A 27,275-nucleotide genomic window follows, 5' to 3' on the forward strand; every position below is an offset into this window, starting at 1 on the left:
TTCCTGTGTTGGAACACACTATGTTACCATACCCTCGTAAGCATCAGTTGAACAGTATTGTACTGCAGAAAGTAGTGTGTTGCTACAAAAATAGTGAGAAAAGGGGAATTTACAATGGAAGAGAGACTGACCATCATAACATTTAAAAATGTAGGTCTTTCCTACAGAGAAATTGCAAGGAAAGTCAGGATGTCAGTGAATACAGTTTCCTTCATCATCAAACAGCTCTCAGAAACTGGGGTAAACTGACAGGAAGAGGTCTGGCAGACCCAAAGCCACAACTGAATCAGTTGTGAATGAGCTGCTAACTTGTTCAGCCACAACTGAACGAGTTATAGTAAGCAAGTCTCAGTGTTAACTTTGAAGAGAAGACTTTGAGCTGCAATTTTGACAGAATGAGTTGCAGCAAGCAAGAATAAGTTCAAAGAGGCTTGTCTGGGCAATGAAACACTGCCACTGGACTACTGAAAACTGGAAGATTAATCAAAGTTTGAAGTTCATCATGCAGGATCTTCGTACGCCATCAAATAGGTGAAAGGATGGTTCTACAGTATGTGGCATCAACTGTCAAACATGGATGAGGAAGTGTGATGGTCTGGGGTTGTTTTCCTGGATTCAGGGTCGGTGACTTGTACAGAGTGAGAGGCATCCTGAACCAAAACGGCTACCACAGCTTTCTGCAGCACCATGCACTACCATGCACTACCCTCTGGTGTGCACCTATTCTTCGGTCAGGGGTTCATCCTAAAGCAAGACAATGACCCAAAACATAAGTCCAAGTTATGCCAGAACTACCTTAAGAAAAAATATGGGAAGAACTTAATGTAGAATATTTGATTTCTATTGTACAAAGAATGCCATGGGTGTGTTCAGCTGTTATATGTGCCAAAGGAGGCTACTTTGATGAATCAAAAGTTTAGAATACATTTCGGTCTATTAATTGGGCTGCCATCAAGTCATCAAAGAGGGACAGAAAAGAAGTTCAGACACCAACTAGGGAGGATCAGAATCGCAACAGTATTGTCATGCCCTATGTAGCCAGTTAATCAGAAAAACTCAGGAGATTCTTCTCCAAGCACGACATCGCAGTGTACTTGAGACCCAGCCACACACTCAGACAAAAACTGTTTCATCTCAAAGACAAAACTAAACACAAACCTTACAATGTAGTGTATGCAGTACAGTGTAGTGAGGAATGCTCAGACCTCTACATTGGAGAGACCAAACAGCCACTTCATAAACGCATACCACAACATAAAAGAGCCACTTTGATGGGACAAGACTCCGCTGTCCATCTGCATCTAAAGGACAAAGATCACTCTTACGAGGTGACCAATGTTTACATTTTGGACAGAGAAGACAGATGGTTTGAAAGAGGAGTGAAAGAAGCCACTCTATGTCCACTGTGAATGACCATCTTTGAACAGAGGCAGTGGCTTAGGACACCAACTATTTGCCATCGATAATCCAGTTCTGAGATCCGTTCCCAGACACCTTAACGCCCACTCACATCCAGGGGCCATTTGACACGTGATAGAAATCACATGATAGAGTGGGACTAGGTTTCACAGTGGGTTCACCCAAAACCTTGGCTGATTGTGACCCACACCCGTTTTCACACTTTGGCTCATATTATTAGATAGAGGATCAATAGGGGGTCCATGTCCCCCTTGGGGGACACTCCCATAGGGTTTAAAATTACAGACTCTCCACTTTTGCTCTTAGAACTGCAGCTTCTAGGGGAGTTAACCCCAATGTGATCTCTGGCTAGCTAACTTAATATGTAATTTTAAATAAAATCTATTATTTCCGACTCTCTGGTATCAATCTTAAAAGTTTTGTTGCAACTTTTGAGCGTGGTCATTACGGTGGCCCCTAGAGACAAAGCATGTACAAACACTTACAAATTCCAAATAGCACGTACAAACTCCAAAACACTTACAAATTCCAAAGCACTTACAAAATCCAAAACACTTACAAAATACACAAGGGTACACTCCATGAGGTTTCTGGGCGTGCACATCTCTGATGATCTCTCCTGGACTGCAAATACCATGGCGGTGGTAAAAAAAGGCCCAGCAGCGTCTCCATTTTTTGAGAGTGCTCAGGAGGAACAACCTGGAGGAGAGGCTGCTGGTGACATTCTATAGAGCCACCATAGAGAGCATCCTAACGTACGGCATAACAACATGGTATGCAGGGTGCTCAGTTGCAGACAGGAAAGTACTGCAGAGGGTCATCAACACAGCCCAGAAGATCACTGGCTGCTCTCTGCCCAGCCTGGAGGCCATTGCAAACTCTCGGTACCTCAGCAGAGCTGGCAATATCATTAGGGACTATTCTCACCCCAGTAATCAACTGTTTGAACTATTACCGTCAGGCCGACGGTACAGGTCACATAAAACCAGGACAAACAGATTCAGGGATAGCTTCTTTCCCAGAGCTATCACCGTAGTAAATAAGCACAAAACAATTGAATCTGCTTAACTATACCATACTTGCCACTGTCACTATATTATGCTGCTACTCATACTATCATTATATGAATGTTGCTATTCTGTATATATTGTACTTATTATTGTTTGAGTACTTCGGTTGTTTTATTGTACTTTTTATATTTTATATTTATATTTATTATTGCATTTTGCACCAAGGGACTGGCACTCCAATTTCGTTGTACCTTGTACAATGACAATAAAGACTATTCTATTCTAAAACACAGGCAAACTCCAAAACACTTACAAAATGCAAAACACATGCAAACTCCAAAACACAACAGAAGTGCTCCAGGACGCTAGGGGTAGTGTTGAGCTCGATTTGCAAAATAAACGGCAAGTTTGTTGCAAACACATGGGCTGTATCCCAATTCAGGGTCTTCAGCCTTAAAGTACGCAGCCTTAACGGTCCACAAGGGCCGCGTACTCAAAGACCGCTAAGGCCGGAAGTGTGAGGCTTGTAGGCTTCTGAAATGGGACGGTCTAGTCTCCGTCACGCTGCCCAGGTTGCCTAGCAACCATGATACTAACTGCTGGAAACATGTCATACAGCTTTGTTTGACAGAAATGAAGGAGAACATATTTTGTTCATTTGTTTGTTTGTTTCTACATGAGCTTTGTGTGATTTGATAAGTATCTGAGGCTGAGACCACAGGACTGTAAAACATGATTGTTGGGCTTCATTTCTGTACTGAACAGTCATTTTAAGATTAGCCAGTAAATAACAATTAGCTAATGTTGTTCATGAGACTAAAGTTATATCACTTTGGTAATGTAAATATAATATGGCCAATATTATAGTCATTATATTAATCATTATTAGTTATTACAGCAGTGAACATGAACTCTGTGTCAAATACTGAGCTTCAGTACAGATTCAAGTTGCAGTTATTTATATGTCTTATCACCTTAAATCTTCACTCAAAGACAAGTATCTTTGACAGTGCATATATAGGTGTATTATATATAAGAGACAAATGTTGTTCCTTCAGTATGTTGGCATTACTAAATTTGGCTCAATGCTTACATATATGTATAAAAAGAAAATGTACGAGCTGTGATAACTGTTTCTGATAAAATGAAGAGTAGACTGATATATTAAATATTTCTTTATTGGGTGAGAAAATCATACCATGTAATAACTGCTTTAAGTCATACAGAATAGATATCAGAGCCTTAAACAGGCTGACTTTTGCTAAATGGGTCAAACTGTGCAGAAAGTATACAAACACATAACATCCTCATAGAATATGATGTAACACTATAGATCAACTTACCTCAAAATATATAAAGCACATAAACAATTACAGCAATATGATGCAACAAACACAGCAGAACTACTAATCCAAAATACTCAAAGCTTCATAGAACTGAAACAAACATGGACATTTATTTTTAGGTCCATTCTGCTGCTGATACACACTTTAGGTTTCTGAATATTAAACTTGTTTCTGCCTTTCATAGTGTGTAACCTGAAGGCCCTGAGTACTTTCTCCCACACTGAAAACACTGGAATGATATAATTATTTGAACATTACCTAATAAGACTGATTCAGGACAGACAATTAGTTATGTTAAACATTTCTAGCAGTCCTTCACAAACAGGGAACAGTCTGTCTATTTTCTCCATCTGTCAGCTGTTGCTGGCTCTTCCTCCTCCTCTTCCTCACACACTGCTGAGTTTGACCTGGTGGATCATCAGGGGATAAGCTGCAGGATTCAAACACAAGTGTAACTTATAAATACATGTTCATACTTTTATTACACAATCACAGAGAAAGAAAAAGAGAGAGAGTGCAGGACAGACAGACAGGAGACAGTCTCAGGTGTATACACTGCTACAAAACAGCACAAGAGAAGGAGGATTTAGTGTTTGTGTTATTACGAGTGCTAAACAAGAAGAGTTCCCAGATGGTACAGTGGACACATGTGTGACTCCTGTGATTAAAGCATCTTTCTTTCAGCTTAACGAGTGAACCGTCAGCTCGTTCAAACAAACGTTAAAGTCCGTTTGGCTCGACACCACTGAACACAGGCAGTAGTATAACATAGCTAACATTAACAGTGCAGTGAATTGTGCTTGTGCATTGATATTCAGGACTGCAAACCGAACAGCATTCACTGACTTTCAGCTTGTTGTGTTTGTGGATATATGACTGACTTTAATTATCCATAAAATCATCACATTCTCTGTAAGATTAAGGTCGACTATTGAACAGCGTATATTTTGAATTAAAGGCTTTAAAACCAAGTTAGTACAAACATCGCTAATGTCCAGTGTTGGGAAGGTTACTTTTAAAATGTATTCCATTACAGAATACAGAATACATGCCCCAAAATGTATTCTGTAACGTATTCCGTTACGTTACTCAATGACAGTAACGTATTCTGAATACTTTGGATTACTTAATATATTATCATGCTTTTTACAACAACGTGAATGTACTATTGCTGTGATTTATTACTATTACTGAAGGTCCGCGACTCCGAACTGTAGTAAAGGGACCTCTGACTAATACGGCAGGGTCCCTGTCGGCTCGTAGCCGAAAAATAGCTTTACTTTGTTGTGTTGGTCAACTTTTCTTGCGAGAGACAGAGAGAGGCATTGAAAGGCTGCTCCAACGGAACTTATTGTTTTCGGAGGAAAACACGAACACGGTGTACAGTCGAGTCTTATAGCTTACTTACAACTGGGCTCCTCAGGCACTCTTCTTGGCTGAAGTGGTTATTATTATATTTACATGCTTCCAGCTCCCGTTTTTCCTCGATGACAACTCGTACCTTTCCACTCCCCTTTTTCTCCCTCCTCGCGCTCACAGACCCATAACGTGTATGGCAGTCCATTCTCCCTGCAACACGGACTACACTGCCCATGATGCTACATTCTTTAGAGCTATGCTTGTAGCATTCTGCCTGTTAGCTTAGCACAACAACAACAACGAAAAGGCGCTCTCTCACCCAGGAAACACACAGTCGCAGAGAGAGAGAGAGAGCGTCGCCCTGTAACCATGGCAACCGTAACGCTGCCGCCTGGAACAACAGAACGTAGCTGTCAAACAAAACCCAAACAGTCCTGACCCGCGACAAAATGAAACAGGAAAGTACCGCAGTGTAATCCATTTATTTCAACAAAGTAACTGTATTCTGAATACCACCTTTTTAAACGGTAACTGTAACGGAATACAGTTACTCATATTTTGTATTTTAAATACGTAACGGCGGTACATGTATTCCGTTACTCCCCAACACTGTTAATGTCACATAACTTTCCCGGCATGTGGTCAACAGTAATGTTTTAATGTTCTTTATTATTAAACATTTGCACATAAATAAATGACATAATATTCAGTACTTACTTTTGAAAGTTTACTCTTCGGCTGCCCCGCTTCCATTTTTTTCGGCAAAATTATCCACACCCACCGCCGCGCTATGAAGTCTGGGATATGTACTTCCTGTCTTGTGTAGTTACTAGGTAACAAACGCTCAACACTGCCCCTAGCGTCCTGGAGCACTTCGTTGTGTTTTGCAGTTTGCATGTGTTTTGGGGTTTGTACGTGTTTTGGAGTTTGTAAGTGTTTTGGAGTTTGCATGTGTTTTGGATTTTGTAAGTATTTTGGAGTTTGCAAGTGTTTTGGATTTTGTACGTGCTTTGTCTCTAGGGGCCACCGTAGGTCATAACATTCTTATTAATAAATTAATTAAAACATCATCATGTTTAACTATATTGAATTCAGTTTAGTTATATCTATATAGCAACGAATTTCAAAAGTCACCTCAAGGCTCTTAAAAAAAACACATTTTCTGTAGTATTTAGTTAGGTAGGGAAGCCTGAAGATCACAAGTCCTGATAATAAGTCTTTGTTAAGTTTACAGGTTTACAATATATACCCATTTCAATTATTTATTTTTACCAGTGAAACCAATATCACATCTCCACATTCACAAATATACATTTCTGACATTCAAAAACAAAAGAAAAACAAATCAGTGACCAATATAGCCACCTTTCTTTGCAAGGACACTCAAAAGCCTGCCATCCATGGATTCTGTCAGTGTTTTGATCTGTTCACCATCAACATTGCGTGCAGCAGCAACCACAGCCTCCCAGACACTGTTCAGAGAGGTGTACTGTTTTCCCTCCTTGTAAATCTCACATTTGATGATAGACCACAGGTTCTCAATGGGGTTTAGATCAGGTGAACAAGGTGGCCATGTCATTAGTTTTTCTTCTTTTATACCCTTTCTTGCCAGCCACGCTGTGGAGTACTTGGACGCGTGTGATGGAGCATTGTCCTGCATGAAAATCATGTTTTTCTTGAAGGATGCAGACTTCTTCCTGTACCACTGCTTGAAGAAGGTGTCTTCCAGAAACTGGCAGTAGGACTGGGAGTTGAGCTTGACTCCATCCTCAACCCGAAAAGGCCCCACAAGCTCATCTTTAATGATACCAGCCCAAACCAGTACTCCACCTTGCTGGCGTCTGAGTCGGACTGGAGCTCTCTGCCCTTTACCAATCCAGCCACGGGCCCATCCATCTAGCCCATGAAGACTCACTCTCATTTCATCAGTCCATAAAACCTTAGAAAAATCAGTCTTGAGATATTTCTTGGCCCAGTCTTGACGTTTCAGCTTGTGTGTCTTGTTCAGTGGTGGTCGTCTTTCAGCCTTTCTTACCTTGGCCATGTCTCTGAGTATTGCACACCTTGTGCTTTTGGGCACTCCAGTGATGTTGCAGCTCTGAAATATGGCCAAACTGGTGGCAAGTGGCATGTTTGCAGCTGCACGCTTGACTTTTCTCAGTTCATGGGCAGTTATTTTGCGCCTTGGTTTTTCCACACGCTTCTTGCGACCCTGTTGACTATTTTGAATGAAACGCTTGATTGTTCGATGATCACGCTTCAGAAGCTTTGCAATTTTGAGACTGCTGCATCCCTCTGCAAGATCTCTCACTATTTTTGACTTTTCTGAGCCTGTCAAGTCCTTCTTTTGACCCATTTTGCCAAAGGAAAGGACGTTGCCTAATAATTATGCACACCTGATATAGGGTGTTGATGTCATTAGACCACACCCCTTCTCATTACAGAGATACACATCACCTAATATGCTTAATTGGTAGTAGGCTTTCGAGCCTATACAGCTTGGAGTAAGACAACATTCATGAAGAGGATGATGTGGACAAAATACTCATTTGCCTAATAATTCTGCACTCCCTGTATTGCACTCAGGGAGTGCCATATATTTGTGCATGTGCTATATATTCATTCAGTATTACCAAATGCCTTCAGATTAATTAACTTGGCAAACAGGAGATGACTAGACAAACAGACATCTTAATTAATTGACAGATAACTGGGACAAGTAACTTGCAGAGATTGAGCTTTACAAAGTGAAGCAAAAGTGATAGATAATCACTCTTCAAACTCAGTCTTCATTTAAAATATTTTTTTAAAGGCAACTTCAAAGAGAACACATGCAGCTTACAAAATAGCTCTCCTTTTACTGTTGAAATAATACATACATCTATGAAATACATAGATCCCACTGGATGATCTGATAAATAATGTGGGTTCCCAATGAGATTCCTAACCTTGGCTTTATTTAAGAGAATGAAAATGTTGATGTACCAAATTTTACTGATGCTTACAACATCCCTGGACTGAGCTGGGCATTTTCCCTTAAAAACAAAATGGCTTCAAGCTAAATACAAAGAACATTCAGGACCTCAAAACTCAGACCAGCAGCCACTATAAACACTATGACTTACCAAGAACATTGGAAATGAGTACATGTTTCTTTACATCAAATGAATACTACTGATTAAAATTTGAAGGATTTAATGTTTTTTCTCAATGAACTACTTCCAAATCCACAACAAAATGATTTGTAACAGTATTAGTTACAGAACAAATGCTCTATTTTCTTTAAGAGTGCTGTGCATTAAAAGAAACAAGACAGGTGAAATCCAAACCAACCCAGCAGGATACACAAAAGCAGAAGCAGAACCATCAATTACCCATTCCCACCCAACCCTCGACCTCCACAGTCCCACCGTACAGACCCGGCATTTAAAGGAGTCTCTGGCCCACCGCAGCCTGGAGGAGAAAGAGGCAGGCCCAGAGAATCTACACAGGGAATATCCACAGGCGCAGAAAGCAGCCGGTGAGTTGTGACCAGTGGTGTGTCCAGCACGTAAATCCCCACCAAATAGCTCCAGTTCCGGAGGCAAGGCAGAAGAAAGTAACTGGGAACAGTTGGAGCAATGGAGAAACTGGGGAGGGGTGAAACCAAGTCCGCCAGACCCATGGCTGGGCCCCATACATGCAAACTAAGCACAATTTCCTAAATCAGCCAGCAACAGCATTCTATTCTGCTTGAGCAATAAAAGTGCTTTACAAAGGCCATCTCCACACTAATACATTTTCATTTGAAAACTCATCTTTTTCTCTCTGTTTTGGCCTTCCGTCCACACTGAGACAGCGTTTTCGGTCAAGGAAAGCGGATACATTTGAAAACGCTGTTTTCGAAAACGATGACACATTTTTGTGATGCGATGCAGTCATGTGACAAATTAAACTAAGACAGCAGTTGTTTTATTTGCTCTCAATTTTGACAGCCCTATTAAAGATTAATATCAGTTTGTACATGCCCCAGATAGCTTTCCTCAAACTCTGTAATTCTCACTCGCTTTTGAAACTTTGTACTTTTGTGTTACTCGCAGCAACAACTCCACCTCATTGTTAGTCCATTTAAAAAACTTGGTGCTTTTCCTCAACATTTTTCTGCAACGTTTTAAAGAGCCAGAAAGTAAATAAACAGCAGACAGGAATTACGCTGGTCGAATTGTGTTGCATTTCACGCATGCGCAGTACTGCAAGCGTTTTCGGCCGTTTCAATGTGGATGCACAACTCTCTAAAAACGACTGAAAACGATAGTGTGGACGCAGAGGGTTTTCAGACGAAAACGCTGTTTGCAAATTTATCCGGGCTAGTGTAGACGTAGCCAAACACAAGCCTCACCCACATGCATTCATACAACAAGTTTATCTCTAACATTCACACTGCATCAGGAATGCATCAGGAGCAATTTGAGGTTCAGTATCTTGCCCAAGGATATTTTTGCATTCAGACTGGAACAGCCAGGGATCAAGCTACCAATCTCCCAAAGCCACCCCACCCTGGCATATATTCATGTCTCAACAGTATGTCCTGGTTCCTTAACACATACATGGATGTTGTCTGTGTCTAAGATGGTATGGTTATAGTAATGTTTCTCTTGCTTAGATCTAGCCTGGGAATCCTTACTGTAAGCATGCCCTGGCTGGGATTCAAACCAATGACTGTAGAAAACATGGACGATGCGACAGCGCCTCCTCCCATTGTGCAAAAATGAAGCCAAAATACTCCGCTTGTGGAGGCTGCTATCTTGCATTTTTGGAGCCAGAGTCTGCGCAGTAGTGACTTGACGTGGAGCGACTGTTTAACGCTCCTGCCCACACACCCGCTGGACGTGACCGCAAACACGCCCCCCTACACTTTTTATATAGCCTGGCTGCTCAAGTTTTTTGCTGGCTTACCGCGATTGACGACTCGTTTCATTAAGGTAAATACAACCATGTCACTATTATAAAAAAAAAAAGACACACAGCTTATCATCTTATAGTTCTAATATCACCTGTTACTCTAATAGTCTGTATTATTGAAGGATTCAGCACTTCTTAGGTTGTTTTTTTTTTTATCCATTTTTAGAGAGCGATGAGATCATCTGCACACTCCACAGAGGCCCAGAGTTACTGTTAATATCAAAAATGTAATGCTGTCCTTTGAGATTTTAACATAAGACTGTGAGTGTAATGGATCTAAAGCTGTTTAAATCTTCACAGCCCACTACAGCCTGGTAACATGGCAACTTTAAAAACAGCAGCATGAGGTTTAAGTAGTGTAGTGTAATTTGTTAGTTTCATTTAATAATAGAGTCCATATTATATCAGCAGCTACATTCACCATGGGGAGAAACTACTGAGGGAGACCATGAGGACTAAGCTGGGTTTTCTGGGTCCAGAGGTTTGGAGAAACTTCTTCCCTTTCTTTCAACACAGCTGTCCTGTGCCAGAAGTTCTGTTGACCCACTGAGAGAGGCTTCATTTAAGAAACACCAGGTATGCCGAAGCTCATCGCATTGATCAAGCAGGACTCATGATCTTCACCAGCAGCTCCCTCACAGGGAAATCATCAGCACTCCTCTGTAGGCCCGCGCCAGAAGATGGATAAACCCAGCATTTCATTAACACTGTGATGGAGACCTTTGCTTTGTGTAATGTTACAAATACTCGGATACTCCCCAGAAGCTCTGGACTTTTACATAAAGATATTATATTCAGTCCTGTAGAAAGTTATATAATTAAATATATATGATACTCTCTGGTTACTCTGGTATGAATAACTCTGAATTACTTTATGGTAAATAACACACTATCTGCAAAAAACTATTTGTAGTTCAACATACAAGTGATGACCTTTGACCTTCGTAGGTTTTATTTAATTGTGTCAGAGAAAATCTCATGTGCTCTTCATACAGCTGAGTACATCAAGTGTTTAAAACGGAAGCTGTGCAGGTCTGAGATCAGCAGCTCTCTGAAACACCAAACTGAGGTCCTGTTAATGCTGATGTATAGTGACACAGTTACATGGGTGATTAATCCTTTTGACTTTTTGTCTTTAACTTCATCAATAAAACAGCTGCAGCTTTCACTGACAGCACATGTGGTACTTTAACCTTTGTACTATTTTCATCAGTTCATTTTGCATCTGTCTGCTGTCATTGGGTGGTGCTGAGGTCCGAATCTGAGGGCAGCTCCTGTAATCACAAAGAGAACAGAATCATCACAAACTCAAATATAAATTTTATCCCTCAAAATTGAAATAAAGCTGATCCTTCTCTGTTCTCACACATTCAGGATCTGAAGTTCTTCTCTTACATTTTTTTCAGTATTACAGTACAGTACAGTACTTTAATCCATCGTTACTGCTTAATGAGGAGTTATAGAAGTACAAGCTTTTTTAAAAAAAAAAAAATGGTGTTACTGTCTTTACAGATGTGGCAAGAGACTGAAAACGTGCTGTTGTTTGCACATATTTAATAATCAGCTCTGCACAGGAGCTGAAGCAGAGTGCAGCCTGTTGCATTTACAGTACAATACAACACAATATAAGTACAGTAACAGTAATTAGTGACTGAGCAGCCCGGGGCGTTTCTCTTGATTTCTTGATTTCTTTAGTCAGGGTAAATCCATTCACCTGCACGGGTTAGCTAAACGAACTTTACAAAACAAGTTTCCCTGACAGCTGAGTGCTCATTTTAGCTAGCTAGGTCTCAGGACCTAGCTAAGGACGGTAGTTATGGATTAGCTTACAAACGCATTTAACTTACCGAAAAAGTGCAGCGGAGCCTCGGGTCCTTCTGTCGGGTAGTCCAGTTTACTGAAGAACACCTCAGGCTGTCAGGTTAAAACAGTCGGTCCTGTTTTCGCAACGTAAATGCTGGCCCTCCTCACAGAGCCTACGCTCGATCTGCTATTCAGATCAGAGATAAGCAGTTTCTCCGTGACTGCAGCTGCCAGTCAAAGCTGCTATGATGATGGAGAGGAGACCCCTTGGACATCAATCAGCGTGATGAGAACTATTGAAAACAAAAGAAAGAATCTTTGGAAAAAAATTATCTGAGGAGAATTAATTTATTTTAGTCTGACCCCAGTCCCATCCGCTAACATGGATTTATGACCTATACTGCAGCCAGACACCAGGGGGCGATAAAGACGTTTTGGCTTCATTTTTGGGGAGCTGTTGCGTTGTCCATGTTTTCTACAGTCAATGATTCAAACCAACCGAATCAACAAGTTCATCACTAAGAGCTAATAAGAAAAGAAATTCAGGAGTGAAGTGACCTTTAGTCAGCTCTATATGAATGAGATGAAGCTGTACGCCAGTAGTGAGTGAGACTAAGGCTACGTTCACACTGCAGGCGAAAGCGCATCAAATCCGATTTTTTTGACCCTATGCGACCCATATCCGATCATGGTATGACAGTGTGAACGGCACAAATCCGATATTTTTAAATCCAATCTGGGTCACTTTCGTATGTGATACTGAATCCGATACATATCCGATGTTTTAGAAAGCGACTGCTGTTTGAATGGTCATGTCGCATTAAATCCGTCTTTTACGTCACTGACACAAGACAGACGCCAATTATCAGCGCCGGAGAAGACCCCGATAAGACATCACAAACACTTCCTGGCCATCCAGTGTACATGTCAGTGAAACTGTTGGGAAGACAACGTTGGAGAAACATGAACATTTTATTTGTACTGTATAATCTGCAGATTCTGACAGGAATCTGCAACTATCCTTTGAAGCACCGCTCCTCTCTAAAACAGCAATAAGGATAATTAGTAGGTTATTTACATTATTATGTAAATAACAAAATAACTTAAAGCAAAACTTGGGAAACGTAAAGTCCGAAGTCTTTATATTAAGGGCCATCAGTCAAACAATACTGTTTGCTCTGGGTCTAAACAGAGCCGTTGTGGGTGACGTCTTCTTTTGCGCATGCGGGCCGCTTTGAGCGTTCACACTAGAGCGCGTTTGCTGTCGCATTTTATTTGTAGTGTGAACAAGCAGACAAAAAAATTGGATTTGATTAAATAATCGGAATTGAGCATTAAGACCTGCAGTGTGAACGTAGCCATAGACTCGCTGATCCACCTCACCATGATTTACAGCAAAGACATCAGATTGTCAGTTATGTTTGGCAACTGTCAAACATGCACAATATGTTTGACAATTGAAACTGTCAAACATATTGTGCATGTTTGACAGTCGCAGGTGCAGTTGAAGAATTTGGAGATAGTCATCGATCTTTATTTTCCCAGTACACCAGTCGCAGTACACGTGAGTCAAACTTAAAGCAGACCTTTGAACAGGGGCTTCTTTCTGGTTCAGCATCCTCTTAGTCCACTGTAATGTAAAATTAGTGTTCAAACAGTTTCCAGTTCAGTGTTTTATAAGCCTTGGTGTTTCCTAAACATCCTAATGAACTTCTTCTCATCTGAGAGTCACAATTTGGATCCTCTTGGGGGTGGCTGTAGCTCAGGTGGTAGAGGCCGGGGAATGGTGAATGTCAGTGCCACAGTCACCTACTAACCGGAAGGTCGGTGGTTCAATCCCCGTCTGCACCAGTCTGCAGGCCAAATATCCTGGTGCAAGTTACTAACCCCAGGTTGCTCTCCTATGCATCCATCGGAGTGTGAATGTGTATGTATGTTAGTCAGATAGCACTAAAAACTTGGAAAAGTGCTTGTGTGATTGGGTGAATGAACGAGTTATATAAAATTATATATATCTATCTTATATATCTACGCTATCTGAGCACTTTGAGTGCTCAGATAGCGTAGAAAGGTGCTATATAAGAACAAGTCCATTTACCATCTTCCATACCTTGACAAAGTGGTGAAACATCAGAATAAAGAATAATTTATGGTTCCATACATACAAATATGGGTGTAATAGGGCAATCGTCAGTCTGCATGGATGACATCAAGCATGAATGAGAGCCACTCTCTCAAGCACCGTTGAAATTTTTCTACAGAAATTATCTATTTGTGCGTGTAATATTAAAAGGGAGCTTCTGCCTCATTACAATAGGCTTAATAGCAATCATGCACATGGGACCAGGAGGAAGAACTAATTCAATATTTAATTCTAAACCTATCATCATGATGATTAACATAATATGGAAAATACTATTCCATGTTTCTTTACTAGACTAGTAATATATATTTTACTGGCTGGGATAGTGGCTTCATCTCAGTAGATAAAAAGTTATCATCTAGAGTTCAGAGTACTGCAAAGTGGATGTAACCATGCTGAAATCATTTGCCTAATAAGCACTAATTATAGTTCAAGGGCAGTGAAATTAAAAGGACATTGCAATAAGTTAATGGTATTGCTGCCATGTTTGAAGGAGTATAAATAACATGCAAATATAGTTGTGCTAATACATGTGGTAACCAAAGCAATAATCAAAGCCTCATTACAACAAATTGTTATTTAAAATGAAAATGGATTTTATTATTCTTTACTTTGGAGTAAAACTTTCAATAAAACAAATGAACAAAACACATTTTAAATTAAATTCTGAGAGTGCAATATATGTTTAAATTATATATTTAAACATATATTGCATATACATATATATTATGTAGTAAACTGTTAAGCATACATTTCAACACCCTGAATGTACACATCATCAGTAGTCATTAAAGAGGGAATTCCATGAGGGGGGTCACACATGTTGCAGAGATAACAAGCTCTCCTCAGTGTCCCCAGCAGTAGTAATGCATAACCACAAAGCATCTATATCTGAGTACTGCAACTGATAACTGGCACTGGGCTTCCTATTTTTAGCTTTAGTGGAAAAAAATACAGTACACTTTTTGTTTGACAAGAAACCAGCTTGGGCTGTCAAAGCTCAATGACAACACTCACATAACATCTATCTTTTATTACTCGCAGACAAAGAGAAAAAGACTGTTTTTTTCCTCACTTTCAACATCTCAATATTGCTAAATACATATTGCTTTTCCAGTAACCTTGGCCCAATTTCTTTCTTTCTCCCTACTTTGATACCTTCTGGCATTTCCATTTGGGTGAGAGATCATGCTGGTGCTCAATTAAAAATATGAAGTTACATGCAATCTCTCTGCAATCGATCCAAAAAGTCAGCTCAAGGTGACGTCTAACACCCTGCAGTTGTGTTTTATAATCATGCTGGTCTTTTCTGAGCCAATCATAGCTCCTTCCAAGTCAGTGAGCTGGCATGAGTCATGACAGCTACTCCCTTTCAATAAAAGGGACTGTTAAAAAAACCCAATATCTTACACTTTTTCATGAGGAGCCACTTAATTTTCTTGTTGATACCGTTTATCAATCTCTTGTTATAATTTCTACTTTTTTGAAACTGTTTTGCAATACTGCACTTGCACTTTTTACTTTTTACTAAAGCAATACGTCTCAGAAGAGATTAAAGACAACCATGTCATCACAATGAGTGATACCAGTTTTCTATGCATACACCATGCACGTAGTTCATTCAGATACATGCAGGGGTCTAGAGTGCGACCAAATTTTTCAGTGGCGCGACTAAAAAAAATCATTGGTCGCATAAAAAAGAAAAAAAAAAGTTTCCGCAACTCTGAAAGTCTCCGTGTGGTCAACAACTGACACACATCATGCCCCTATCGTGTGTCCCAATCAGAGAGGTCCCGCCCCTGACTATCTCTGCCGTGGTCCTGTGTGTTGTTTGAAAGTGCAGGTGGAAGAGGGAGGTGATGAGCTTGAATAAACCGATATCGATTCAGTAAATCCTGAATGGACTTTTAAATATAAATGTATTTTGCCAGAAACACCAGAATCTCAGGTTAAAGCTCTCAAAAAATATTTCAACAACCACCAAACAGCTAAAACAGCAAATGAGAGCACAAAGACGTAAACACAGAGCACGGACCCGACGCATCAGAATCAGCTTTCTCTTTCTCGCTTTTTCACCCAACTGGGCTGAAAGCCGACAACTCACTGATTCTGATGCGTTGGCGGGCCCGCGCTTTGGGTTTACGTCTTTTTTGTGCTAGATTCTGAGCTGCAGGTTTTGTCTCTCTCCAACCAAAATTCACTGAACCAGCAGCAAAACAAGATCCAAACTACGATTCACATTTGATAAATATCGTCAATAATTCCCTCTTACTTTTGCTGTTTTGCTTCCACCACGATAAAATTACACTTCATGCACAGCTTTCACTCTCTCTCTCTTTGTGCTTCAAGAACAGTTTCCCATCTCAAATCTCTGTTTTCTGTTTAAATTAAATGTCCTTGGACAAGAAAGCCTAATTTCTGCTCTTCACTGCTGAAGAAATTTATACTTTTTAAAATTATGCAATATTGCAGAATATTTTTAAGGTTATCTGCTATAAAAAGCCAGGCCAGAAAAATCTCCTTCATAGTGAGTAGCCTAGGCCCGACAGAAGTGGATGTAGCTGTGGGTAATACGAAAAGATGAAAAGAACGATTGATAACTTTTTTGATAAGTTAAGGCCTGAGCCGTCTGAAATTCATAGCCAGTGCTCTGACACAGAGCTATCAATCTCTAAACGCTGAAAAAGCACAGAAAATACATTATATGCTGCAATAAATGCACTGCTCAAGTGTCCCCTCTCCCCACTGCCTTTCAGCAGCAGGCAGCAGCAAACAGGTCGTCAGAGGAGGCCAATGTGATGATTAAGTTTAACATTGTCTACAATATTGCCAAAGAGTGCCAACGCACTTTAAGCACAAGCACTTTTTCAGTAGCTTATCTTTCTTGTAGAAATGCGCTCCAAATAAAGAACTTTGTGTTAGTTAATCATTTACAAATCAATATTGTCTGCAGGGGCGGAGCGTGGGGGTGGCTTACTGGGCTTAAGCCCGGGTTGTTTTGTCAGAAGCCTGGGGTCTTTTGGAGTGTAATTTTTTCATAGTTAGATGCCTGGCTGACAACTGTATAAAACAAAAAGTACACACAATATTCGAAGCACATAGTGCACACTGTGGGAATTTACGACTGTGCGTGAATCCCCCCTGATATTGGTATGATCCAAGCTCAGGCACTAAGCGACTGAGCGAGAGGGCGGGGCAGCTGCTGCCTGTGAGTGCGCTGTTGTAGAGACGGAGCCAGCCATACTAAGGAGAGTTTAAGTTTGACCAGGTACCAAAGCAAACCATTCGTACCGTACAAATAATGTAAATATGACGGTGCATCACGAAAGATTGATATCAAACTGATCACTTGACTAATATTACGTTACTTGCTCTTCAAGTGAATCAACAAATGGCGAAATGAAAAGCTGAACAAATGCTATTTTTTTAGAGAGTCTTAGCTTACGTGTGTTTATTTCATATTTTCAATTCTTACCCTCCCCGACTAAATCGGTTTCAGTTATGTACTAAAATATAAGGATGGACATTAGAGGCTTCTTTCAAAGAAAAAACTCAGGTAAATGTTATTTTATATATTATGCTTTGTATGTTGTTCAGTATATTTCTATGCAAAACAAGAGGGATTTCAGTACACAGCAGGATATTCACATTTGTAACCAGATATTTACATACACTTTAGGGAGAAAACATAAAACATTTTTACTGTACAACATCAATTTAGAGTAAACTTTTGTTTTAGATAAATATTGAAATATATTTTGAATTAGTTAAATGTCAGAATAAAGAGAGAGAGATCTGTCTATTTTTATCACTTTCATCAAATTTAGGAGCACATGTACACTAAGTTTATTGTTAATTAATAAGAAAACTGCAGACGATTCCATTCTGAGCTGAAGAAGCTTCTGATAGGTTAGTAGAGTCCATGTGAGTAAATTGGTGGCACACCTGTGGATGCATATAAGGCAAAACACAGAGCCTGTTTCTGTGACATGGGAAAATCAAGAGATGTCAACCAAAACACCTGGAAAAGAATTGTGGAGCTCCATAAGTGTGGCTCAATTTTGAATACAATTTGGTGCCATTTACAATTAAGAAATACAGATAGTTTCTCTCTTTATTCTTAAAGTTAACAAATATGTTTTTTGTATTTATAAATCTAAAAAAATAAACATTTAGTCTGATTTGATGTTACAATTAAAAAAGTGTTTGTGTTTTGATCTGAAGAGTTTGTAAATATCTGGTTTCAACTGTATATTTGATGATTGTCAGCACAAAGAGGGAGAGAGAGGAGAATGAGGACAGAACAGAGATGGAACAAGAGCAGGTGAGACGCACATGTTAGTCAAATGGTCGTTTACCAAAAGTATCACCGTATCATAGGTACTCATGTACAGTATCTCATATTTATTAAGTCTCTATATTTATTAAGTTATGCAGGCTTGTTTGCACAACAAGGCTAAATAATTATATAAACTTTTCTGAATCTAAATAGTGGACTTTGGTAGAATTAAAAAATAAGTGTAGTGCAGGTCTATGATGATTTTTAGTGCTACTATCATCTAGTTCTGATTCTGGTTCTGTCTTGGTTAAGTCCTCAGTAGTCCTGATTTTGAACTCTTGTAGTCCTGTTTTAATTCTGGATCAGTTCTGGGTCTGGTTGAATTGGGGTTTAGTCCCTGTGTCTTGATACAGCCCTGACCTTGTTCTGCCTTGCTGCTTAATTAAAAAACTAGTTTAAGGTGTCCTGCACATGTGATAAATTTTTTTCCCTATATGAAGTCATTCTTTTTTGAACAAAACTCAAAACAGAGCCTATTAATCTTTCAGTCATTTCTACCCCCCCCAAAAAAAAAAAAAAATCCCACATGCATACTACCCTTTTGGGCTAAGCCCCGGGTGTTTCAAATGTCTGGCTCCGCCTCTGATTGTCTGTATGGACAGCAAATTTCCCCCCAGAAAAGTGCGCCTAAAATTGGGGTGCGCCTAAAAGTTAGTCTAGAGCCCTGACGTGTATTTATATTATATATTGCTTCCCCCCCTCATTGTTGTTTTCTTTTCTTTACTTTTGCACCTTTGTGGTCCAGCTACCCAATTTCGCTGTGCAAGAAACGACACAATGACAATAAAAAGCTCTAAGTCTCTAAGTCTAAATCAATTGGTGCAATGTGTTAGGTGGGAAAAGTGCAAGCTAGTAGTGGCAGCAGTAGCTGTCTTAAAACTGAATTAAAAAAAAAAAAGAATTTACTGTCCCTTGATTAGGTTTCCTGCCATAGAAAGAGAAGCCAGTCCAGTTTCTTCCTCATCTAGGCAAAGAGAAAGAACATTTACATGAAAGAGTTCTCCTTGTATGTTGTTTTTAGACAGCAGAATATAGATCGGTGAGTCAAAGTGGTAGAGTGAGAATTGCAGATTCAAGGAGCATAGCAACACAGCAGCCATTCATAGATGAAGAACTTATATATGTATATAAGTATACATATATATATATGTATTATATGTCAGAAAGTCATTAGGAGCAGTTGCTGGTGCTTATGCTACAATGCTACAATGAATTCCTAACTGAAGATATTAAGACCTCACTTTTGCCTTAGGAACCAAACCTATTAATATCCCATGGCATTTGCTCTTTTATCTATTTTGCCAATAGTAAACCAAAATGAAAAAGCCCAGAGGTAAAATGCCTTTGTTCAACATTTACAAGACAGCACCTCATTACAACTCCAACTGTATAGGTGAAACTCGAAAAATTAGAATATAGTGCTAAAGTTCTTTTATTTCAGTAATTGAACTTACAAGGTGAAACTAAACTATAGACTCATTACATGTGAAGTGAGATATTTCAAGCCTTTATTTGTTATAAATTTGTTGATCGTGGCTTACCGGTTGTGAAAACCCCAAATTCAAAAGAAAATTTGAAAATTACACTAAATCAATAAAACAAGGATTTTAAATAGAGAAATGTCAGACTTCTGAAAAGTATAATCATGCATATGTACTCAGTACTTGGTTTGGGCCCTCTTTGCATGAATACTGCCTCAGTGTGACATGACATGGATGCAATCAGCCTGTGGCACTGCTGAGGTGTTATGTGAGCAGCCTTCAGCTCTTCTATATTGGCCGGTCTTGGGTCTCTTATCTTTCTCTTGGCAATGCCCCAAAGATTCTCTAGTCCAGGTGAGTCAGGTTAGGTGAGTTTGCTGGCCAATCAAGCACAGTAATTCCATGGTCATTGAACCAGGTTTTGGTACTTTTGGCAGTGTGGGCAGGTGCCAAGTCCTACTGGAAAATGAAGTCAGCATCTCCATAAAGCTCGTCTGTGTTCCAAAATGTCCTGGTAGAAGGCTGTGTTCACTCTGGACTTAATAAAGCACAGTGGACCAACACCTGCAGATGACAAATCAACACAGACTGTGGAAACTTCACACTGGACTTCAAGCACCTTGGATTGTGTGTCTTCTTCCTCTAGACTCTGGGACCTTGGTTTCCAAATGAGATGCAAAATTTGCTCTCATCAGAAAAAAGTACTTTGGACCAGCAACAGACCAGTTCTTTTTTTTCTTTAGCCCAGGTAAGACACTTCTGACGTTGTTTGTTGTTCAGGAGAGGCTTGAGGAATACGACATTTGAAGCCCGTGTCCAGGATCTGTCTGTGTGTGGTGACTCTTGATGCACTCCAGCCTGAGTCCACTCCTTGTGAAGGTCCCCCATACTTTTGAATGGCCTTTTCCTGACAATCCTCTCCAGGATGCGGTCATCCCTGCTGCTTTTGCACCTTTTTCTTCCAAGCTTTTCCCTTGTAACTATTAATGTGCTTTGGGAACATCCAACTTCTTTTGCAATTAACGTTTAAGGCATTTCCTCTTTATTGAGAGTGTCGGTGATGGTTTTCTGCAGAACTGTCAGGTCAGCAGTCTTCCCCATGATTGTGATTCCTACTGAACCAGACTGAGAGATCATTTAAAGGCTCAGGAACCCTTTGTAGGTGTTTTGGATTAATTAGCTGATTATAGTGTGATACTTTGAGCCTACAATTTACAATATTCTAATTTTCTGAGCTTTTGAATTTGGGGTTTTCATAAGCTGTAAGCCATGATCAACAAAATTATAATAAATAAAGACTTGACATATCTCGCTTTGCATGTAAAGAGTCTATATGATATATTTGTTTCACCTTTTAAGTTGAATTACTGAAATAAATGAACTTTTGCACGATATAATTTTTCGAGTTTCACCTGTATATTAGCTATTCCTTGCACCTACACAGACTATAGCCATTGCAGAGCCATTCAGTAACCTGACTGTTGTGACACAGTAGTTTATTTGTGTTTTGATTTTAAAGAAATATTCAGCTATGATCTGAGACACACCATATGTCATAGTGAAGTATCTTCCCTGTGTTACTACTGCTTTAAAACAATGGAGATTTGCTGTTTAATTCAGGTTCAGCCTTGCTTAATATAACAGTGACTGATGGCTTAACTGCTTTGCTTTCAAGTGGTTCTTGACAAGCAAATACAGCTTAGAAGTGATAATTGGATTTACTGATAAACACTCAAGTTTGAGATTCATAAACATTTTTAACCTACAAACTTTTTTTCTATTTGATGGCTTTAGGTTGTGAACATCTAACGTCCAATTTGGCAGACACATCTCTAGCTATGTGACTGTGTCAGACCAGTTGTGACTTTTCTGTGTGGATGTGCATGTTCTGTGTGTGATCTTTCACTCTCCAAACACATGGTTATTAGGTCAATTCATGATTTTGTCTCAATCTTTCTTCCTCACCTTTAGCAACTGGATGTTTCTTTGTTTGAAAAGATAAAGCTCTCTGACTCTGCATGAAATGCAGAGGGCTAAACCAAATAACTGTCTAGAACGAATGCACATTGTCTTTGTTGCCCTTCATGTCAAGCTATTGCAGGAAGCCTCCATCTTTTCCAAGCTTGACCTCAGGAACACCAACCATATCATTTGGATCGAGGCGAGCAATGACTGTAAGTTGTGTTTTAAACTGGAAATGAAACGCTAAATGTATAAAAGCTAATTTACACCATTGAGCCCTGTTTTTTAAAAGCTGACATAACATAGGGAGACACTAAAACTAATAATCACTTTAATGGGGGTCACTTTTGTACTGCCCTGGGCTGCAACAATGAGTTTTATGTGAAAACCGAGGATATACTGTCTACTACCACTCTCTATTGCTTAAGCTGTCAGTGGTTCTTTGTTGTTTGGCTGGCTACACTGACACTGTTAGCCAGAATGTTCTGGCTTGTAAAGCACTTTATAAACTCTAGGACTATGTGAAGGAGAGCCTGTTTGAATCACCAGACCAACAACTTTTCCTTGAAAGGCAGGTGTTCAAGAATAACTGGTGTTGCAAATGAACCAGTGGCAGTCAACCAGATGTGTGGTAGACTTGCTTTTCAGGAGCTGCTACCGACAAACAGGAAATGAACACTGAATATTTCATCTGTGACATTTGTGAGGTTAATTTAAACACAGTCCTTCATTGTTATTGCTCAATAAAAAATTAAAAACTTTCTCAGGTTATCTGGTGATATTCCCATGCACGACGTGACTGCAAAAATGGCAGTTAAATATAGGTCACCACACCGATGGTGTTCACAAGACTGCCTTCATTATTATTCACCCTGCACTTATTACTCCGATGTGATGTCACCGTTGTCGCTTCAGAACTAAAGTGTAGTTTACTTTGTATGAACTCAAATGGAGTCCATTCAGCTGTTCTCTGTGGCCAAGTGCATTAGGATATAACCTGATTAACTTGTGACACATATGCGCCTCGCTCTATCAACTTCACACCGAATCCAAAAAGCTGTCTCTCTGTTTCATTGGTATTTTGAGATCCTGTCCATCATCAGTCCTGTTACTGTCTGCTTCAGATTAACAATTCTTTCCTTGAGTCCAAGTTTTCCAGTATAGTTATTTGTTACGAAAGACTGATAATAAGACAAAATACACCTATATTTTTATTGTGTCGGTCATCTAGAGTACAAAATTGTTCGTTTTGAGCCTCACATATTTTTTCTGTTTTTTTTTCTGTTTATATTCCCTGTTCACTGGACTCTTAGTAACAAGGTGTGAGGTAACACTGGTGGTGGTGTGACAGACAGGCTTACAAGATTGTATTCGGAGACAGGAACCAGCATCCTATTATTGAAAATGGGATCAGTTGTCCCTGGTGCTATTTCGAATAACCAGTCAATGAAAAGAGTTGTGCCACTGTGTATAATGCAGGGTTTTGAATAATTATCCAGTAATCGTGCAATTGTGCAGCTGTGTTAAAAAAAACTGATTGTGTCAGGGTCCTGGGTCTCTGGACCCACTGTTTTCAGTTTCTTGTGCCTCAGTGTGTTTGTATTATAAATTTATGTTCTAAGTTTTCTTTGTTGCCCTAGTTTATTCAGAGCCTAGTGTCCTAGTTTGAGTTTCTTGTATATTTAATAGCGTTCCCTCATGTAGTTGCCCCCTGTGTCTCCCTTTGTGTAATCGTGTTTATATTGTGATGTTAGTTCTGGTGCCTTGTGTTCTGTGTTTTCCTCACCCCGTCATGTGCTGCTCCTTGTTCTCTCTCCCTCCCTCCAGGTTGCCTCTGTGTACGTCCTGTGTTGCGTTGAAGGTTCGTGTCTGGTGTCAGCATTTTCAGTTTCCGTGTCTTTCCCGTCCTGTCACGTGTAATTATCCTCAGCTGTGTTCCCCATTTGCTTCCACTTTCCTCGTTACCTTCTGTGTATTTATGTCAGAGTCCCCCTCTGTTCCGTGTCACGTCGTCCCTCATAGCTGTGTGTGATTCTCCCTGTGTCTCCTTGTGCACATTATAATTAGTTTTTCCCAGTTTAGTTTTGTATTGTTTATATGATCTGTTTCCCAGCAATAAAGCTGTGTTTTTGAGTTTAAGTTCTGTTCCCGTGAGTTTGCGTTTGGGTCCATTCCTGCCTGCCACACAGCCGAAACATGACAGATTGTTTTTGAAGTTGTTTTAAATATGACAGGCTGGTATCATAAATTACATATCTGTCATGATCCTGGGCCATGTTGGCCCAGCATTCTTAGTTTTCATGTATTTTTGTATTTTGTTCTTTATTTAGGCCATGGTTCCTGGGTTGCTCTGTTAAGTTGTTTCTTATTTGATTTCCCCTTGTGACTTTTACCCCCTGTGTGCCCCTCTGTGTCTCTGTGAGGCTCGTCTCCCCTTCTTGTGTTTTATTCCATGTTTCCCCAGCCCGCTATGCCTGTGCTCTCCTGTCTCTCTCTCTCCTCCTGTCTGCACCTCTGTGTACTTCCTGTTTTACTTTGACAGTCTCCCGTCAGTGTTGTGTTACTCCTGCCGTGTCTTGTTATGATTATCTGTGTCAGCTGTGTTTCCCGTGTGCTCCCACTTCCCTCGTTAACCCTCTGTGTATTTATGTGCATGTCTGGTGTCGCGTCGTCAATGTCTCTTCCCCGAACCTGTGTGCTTTTCTGTGTTCCCTCGGTCCTCAGTTAGCATTCCCAGTTTAGTTCTGTTTCTTTGTGAAGCCTGCAATAAAGCAGTGATTTTGAGTTCAGCTTTTTGTCTCCGTGAGTTTTGCATTTGGGTCTTCATCTGCCTCCACACAGCCAGTTCATGACAATATCAATAAAGGACCTAATCATTTTGATGTTGTTGATAAATGTTCTCCATTTTTAACGGTGCCCTAGCCTTAACTCTAATCTTTGCATGAAAAGTACATACTGGATTTGCCTAAAGTACTGTTCTAATTATATGCAAACCCATTGTATCACATTCAAAATTAATAAGTGTCCTTAAAAAGATATGCTTGGTGAAGATGTATGCCAGATATATACTAGGAGACATCAGTGTTGGTATTTATTATGTAGGAAATTTTTGACCAAAAAGTGACTTTATATGAAAACATATACTGGCAGCTAAAGACAGAAGTACATCTTTTCTTTACCCTAGTCACAACACACAAAACACATTTTTGTAGCTCACAAGCCTGCACTGGTGTGGGACGTCTTGGTTCCATACAGTGTTTTTGACAGTGACATGACAGCAGTCTTTTATGACTCCCTTATATTCCCCTACAGTGACAGCAAGGGAATGGAGAGAGCTGCCAAGAATCATGGAAAGGAATCCCTGTCAAGTGTTACCCTGAGGCTTTCCCTCCTTCATGTCAAGATAGATAACCATGAGAACCTCATGGAGGGCAGAGAGAGAGAAAGGAAGACAGAGACAGGGAGAGAGAGAGAGAGAGCGAACAGACCTGGACAAAAAAGGGCGCACAACTGTGTTTCTAAGAAGCTGGGGTTATTTTTTTCTGGATGAGATAGCAAGCGTCAGTTTTTCTTAGCAAAATAAAAAAAAATTTTTTTGCTTTTACTAATTTTCAGTTTGCTTACATTTACATATTTGCATGTTCTGCCACAGTCAGCTTTTACATTTGATTTGACTGAAAAACTCTCCAATAATGGTAAGTAAAGTAAGTAAAAGTAAGTTTTTTTTTTAATGGCACTGGAATATATTAATAATTTTTCATACTTGTCAGATTTACTTGTTTTATTTTGTCAAAAGTGTCATTTTAACTTTTACATTACATTTTAATTCAGTTCAATTTTATTTATACAAAACCAAATCACAACAACAGTCGCCTCAAGGCGCTTTACATTGTGTGATAGACCCTACAATAAGTAGTAGAAGTTAAAAAAACTTATCCTAGAATGTCAGGTTGTGTGTTTGTGATTCATTGGTTAATGCAACCCAATACTACAGGTTGGTATGCAGAGAGAGCCTGAACATACAAAGTTCTTTGTGTCCAATACCAAAATGTGATACCACCATAAATGTCTCTGTGTCATTGACATATACGTTTTTAATCCATACCTTCTGGTGTATTGTGCTAAATTTAGCGATCTAAAAATAGTAAACAAAGAGCCCCCCACAACACACACAAACACACACGAAAATAGATGAAACGGATTACATTGAACTGCACTCAAACAGTTGCTAATATTTGCATAGCCATTAGACATAAGAAATATCAGTTTCCGTCATATTACACTCAGTGCCAGAGAGCTACCTAAATATCACAGGAAACAGAACCTATCCTTTTTGTCTCTCTCCTCATTGCCAAACAGCAAACGGGTCAATAACCCATCATTATAGGGCTTCACACTTCGCTGCCTTCAAATTGACTGCCTGAAGGATTAAGGAGAAAGGCAACAATGGCAAGATGAGACAACATTGCTCATCTTCTCTACCTACCTAAAAACCCAGGGTACTAATACTGGAGCTTAGCTGAACAAAGTGGAGGCAGCATGACATCTCCTACAATTTCCAATGGAAAGTAGAGCAGTGCATGAAGTAGGTCAAAAGTCACATACTAGAGTCACAAAAATATTGATATTTAATTGTCTTAAATGAAATGGTCTCCAATAAAATGTTGGCTAATAGTAATTCTTTGTACTTCTGTCTGGAATGGACACCTCTACAATCTTTATCTTATCCCTTGCTCATTTGGCACTTGCTGGTTGACACTTACACATTTTTTGTTGTCTTTCATATATAAGCAGTCTCTATAGGGAATAGAGTGTAATCTTCATAATACATGTTACATGGAGCAAGAGGTCATTCAGCACTTTAGAAAATACACGTTTATGTAGATCAGTACTATCTTATTTACTGTCTTTGTCTTTGTTAACAGCAGAAAGAATTCTCAGATTTAAGAGAATCTATTATCTAAGCAAACCCCAAATGACTGACTTCCTGTTTACCTCTGAATAGAAATAAAACATTTGTAATTAGCTTTATGAAACAGAAATTTTGCCTATGTTCTGCATATATATATATTGATGAAGAAATGATTTTATTAATGTGATTAGGGGTTGTCATGGTGATTCTGATAATTAAAAATTAAATTTCATTATGCTTTTAATTATGATAAGATTGCTGTGAAAGCTATCATGACATTTTCCTAGATATTTTTGTGTGTGTGTTTTAATTAAGGTGAAACTTGTCCCATTTGCAAATTCTATTTATTCAAAAACTAATATTTACACACCTGCTGTAACATCTGCTTGTGGTAGCTTTGGTACAGAATCATACATATCTCCCTATAGAGAATAATATCAACTTGTCCTTTTCTTGAATGTGACTCAAAAAAACTCATGTGTGTTTATAATTTGAGAAATCGTGTTTGTCACTTTCTGGAGCTCTAAGTATATATCTCACCATTAAAACCAGAGATGCCA

General features: G+C 39.5%; 1 protein-coding gene across 1 annotated transcript in view; it reads right to left on the bottom strand.

Moving 5' to 3' along the window:
• ntm (neurotrimin) overlaps positions 1 to 27,275 on the bottom strand; it is a 471,010-nt gene that overhangs the window by 169,703 nt on the left and 274,032 nt on the right. The window lies entirely within an intron of this gene.

The sequence above is a fragment of the Simochromis diagramma genome, unplaced genomic scaffold, assembly GCF_900408965.1.
Source record: "Simochromis diagramma unplaced genomic scaffold, fSimDia1.1 OVJJ01000123.1, whole genome shotgun sequence".
Classification (NCBI taxonomy): domain Eukaryota; kingdom Metazoa; phylum Chordata; class Actinopteri; order Cichliformes; family Cichlidae; genus Simochromis; species Simochromis diagramma.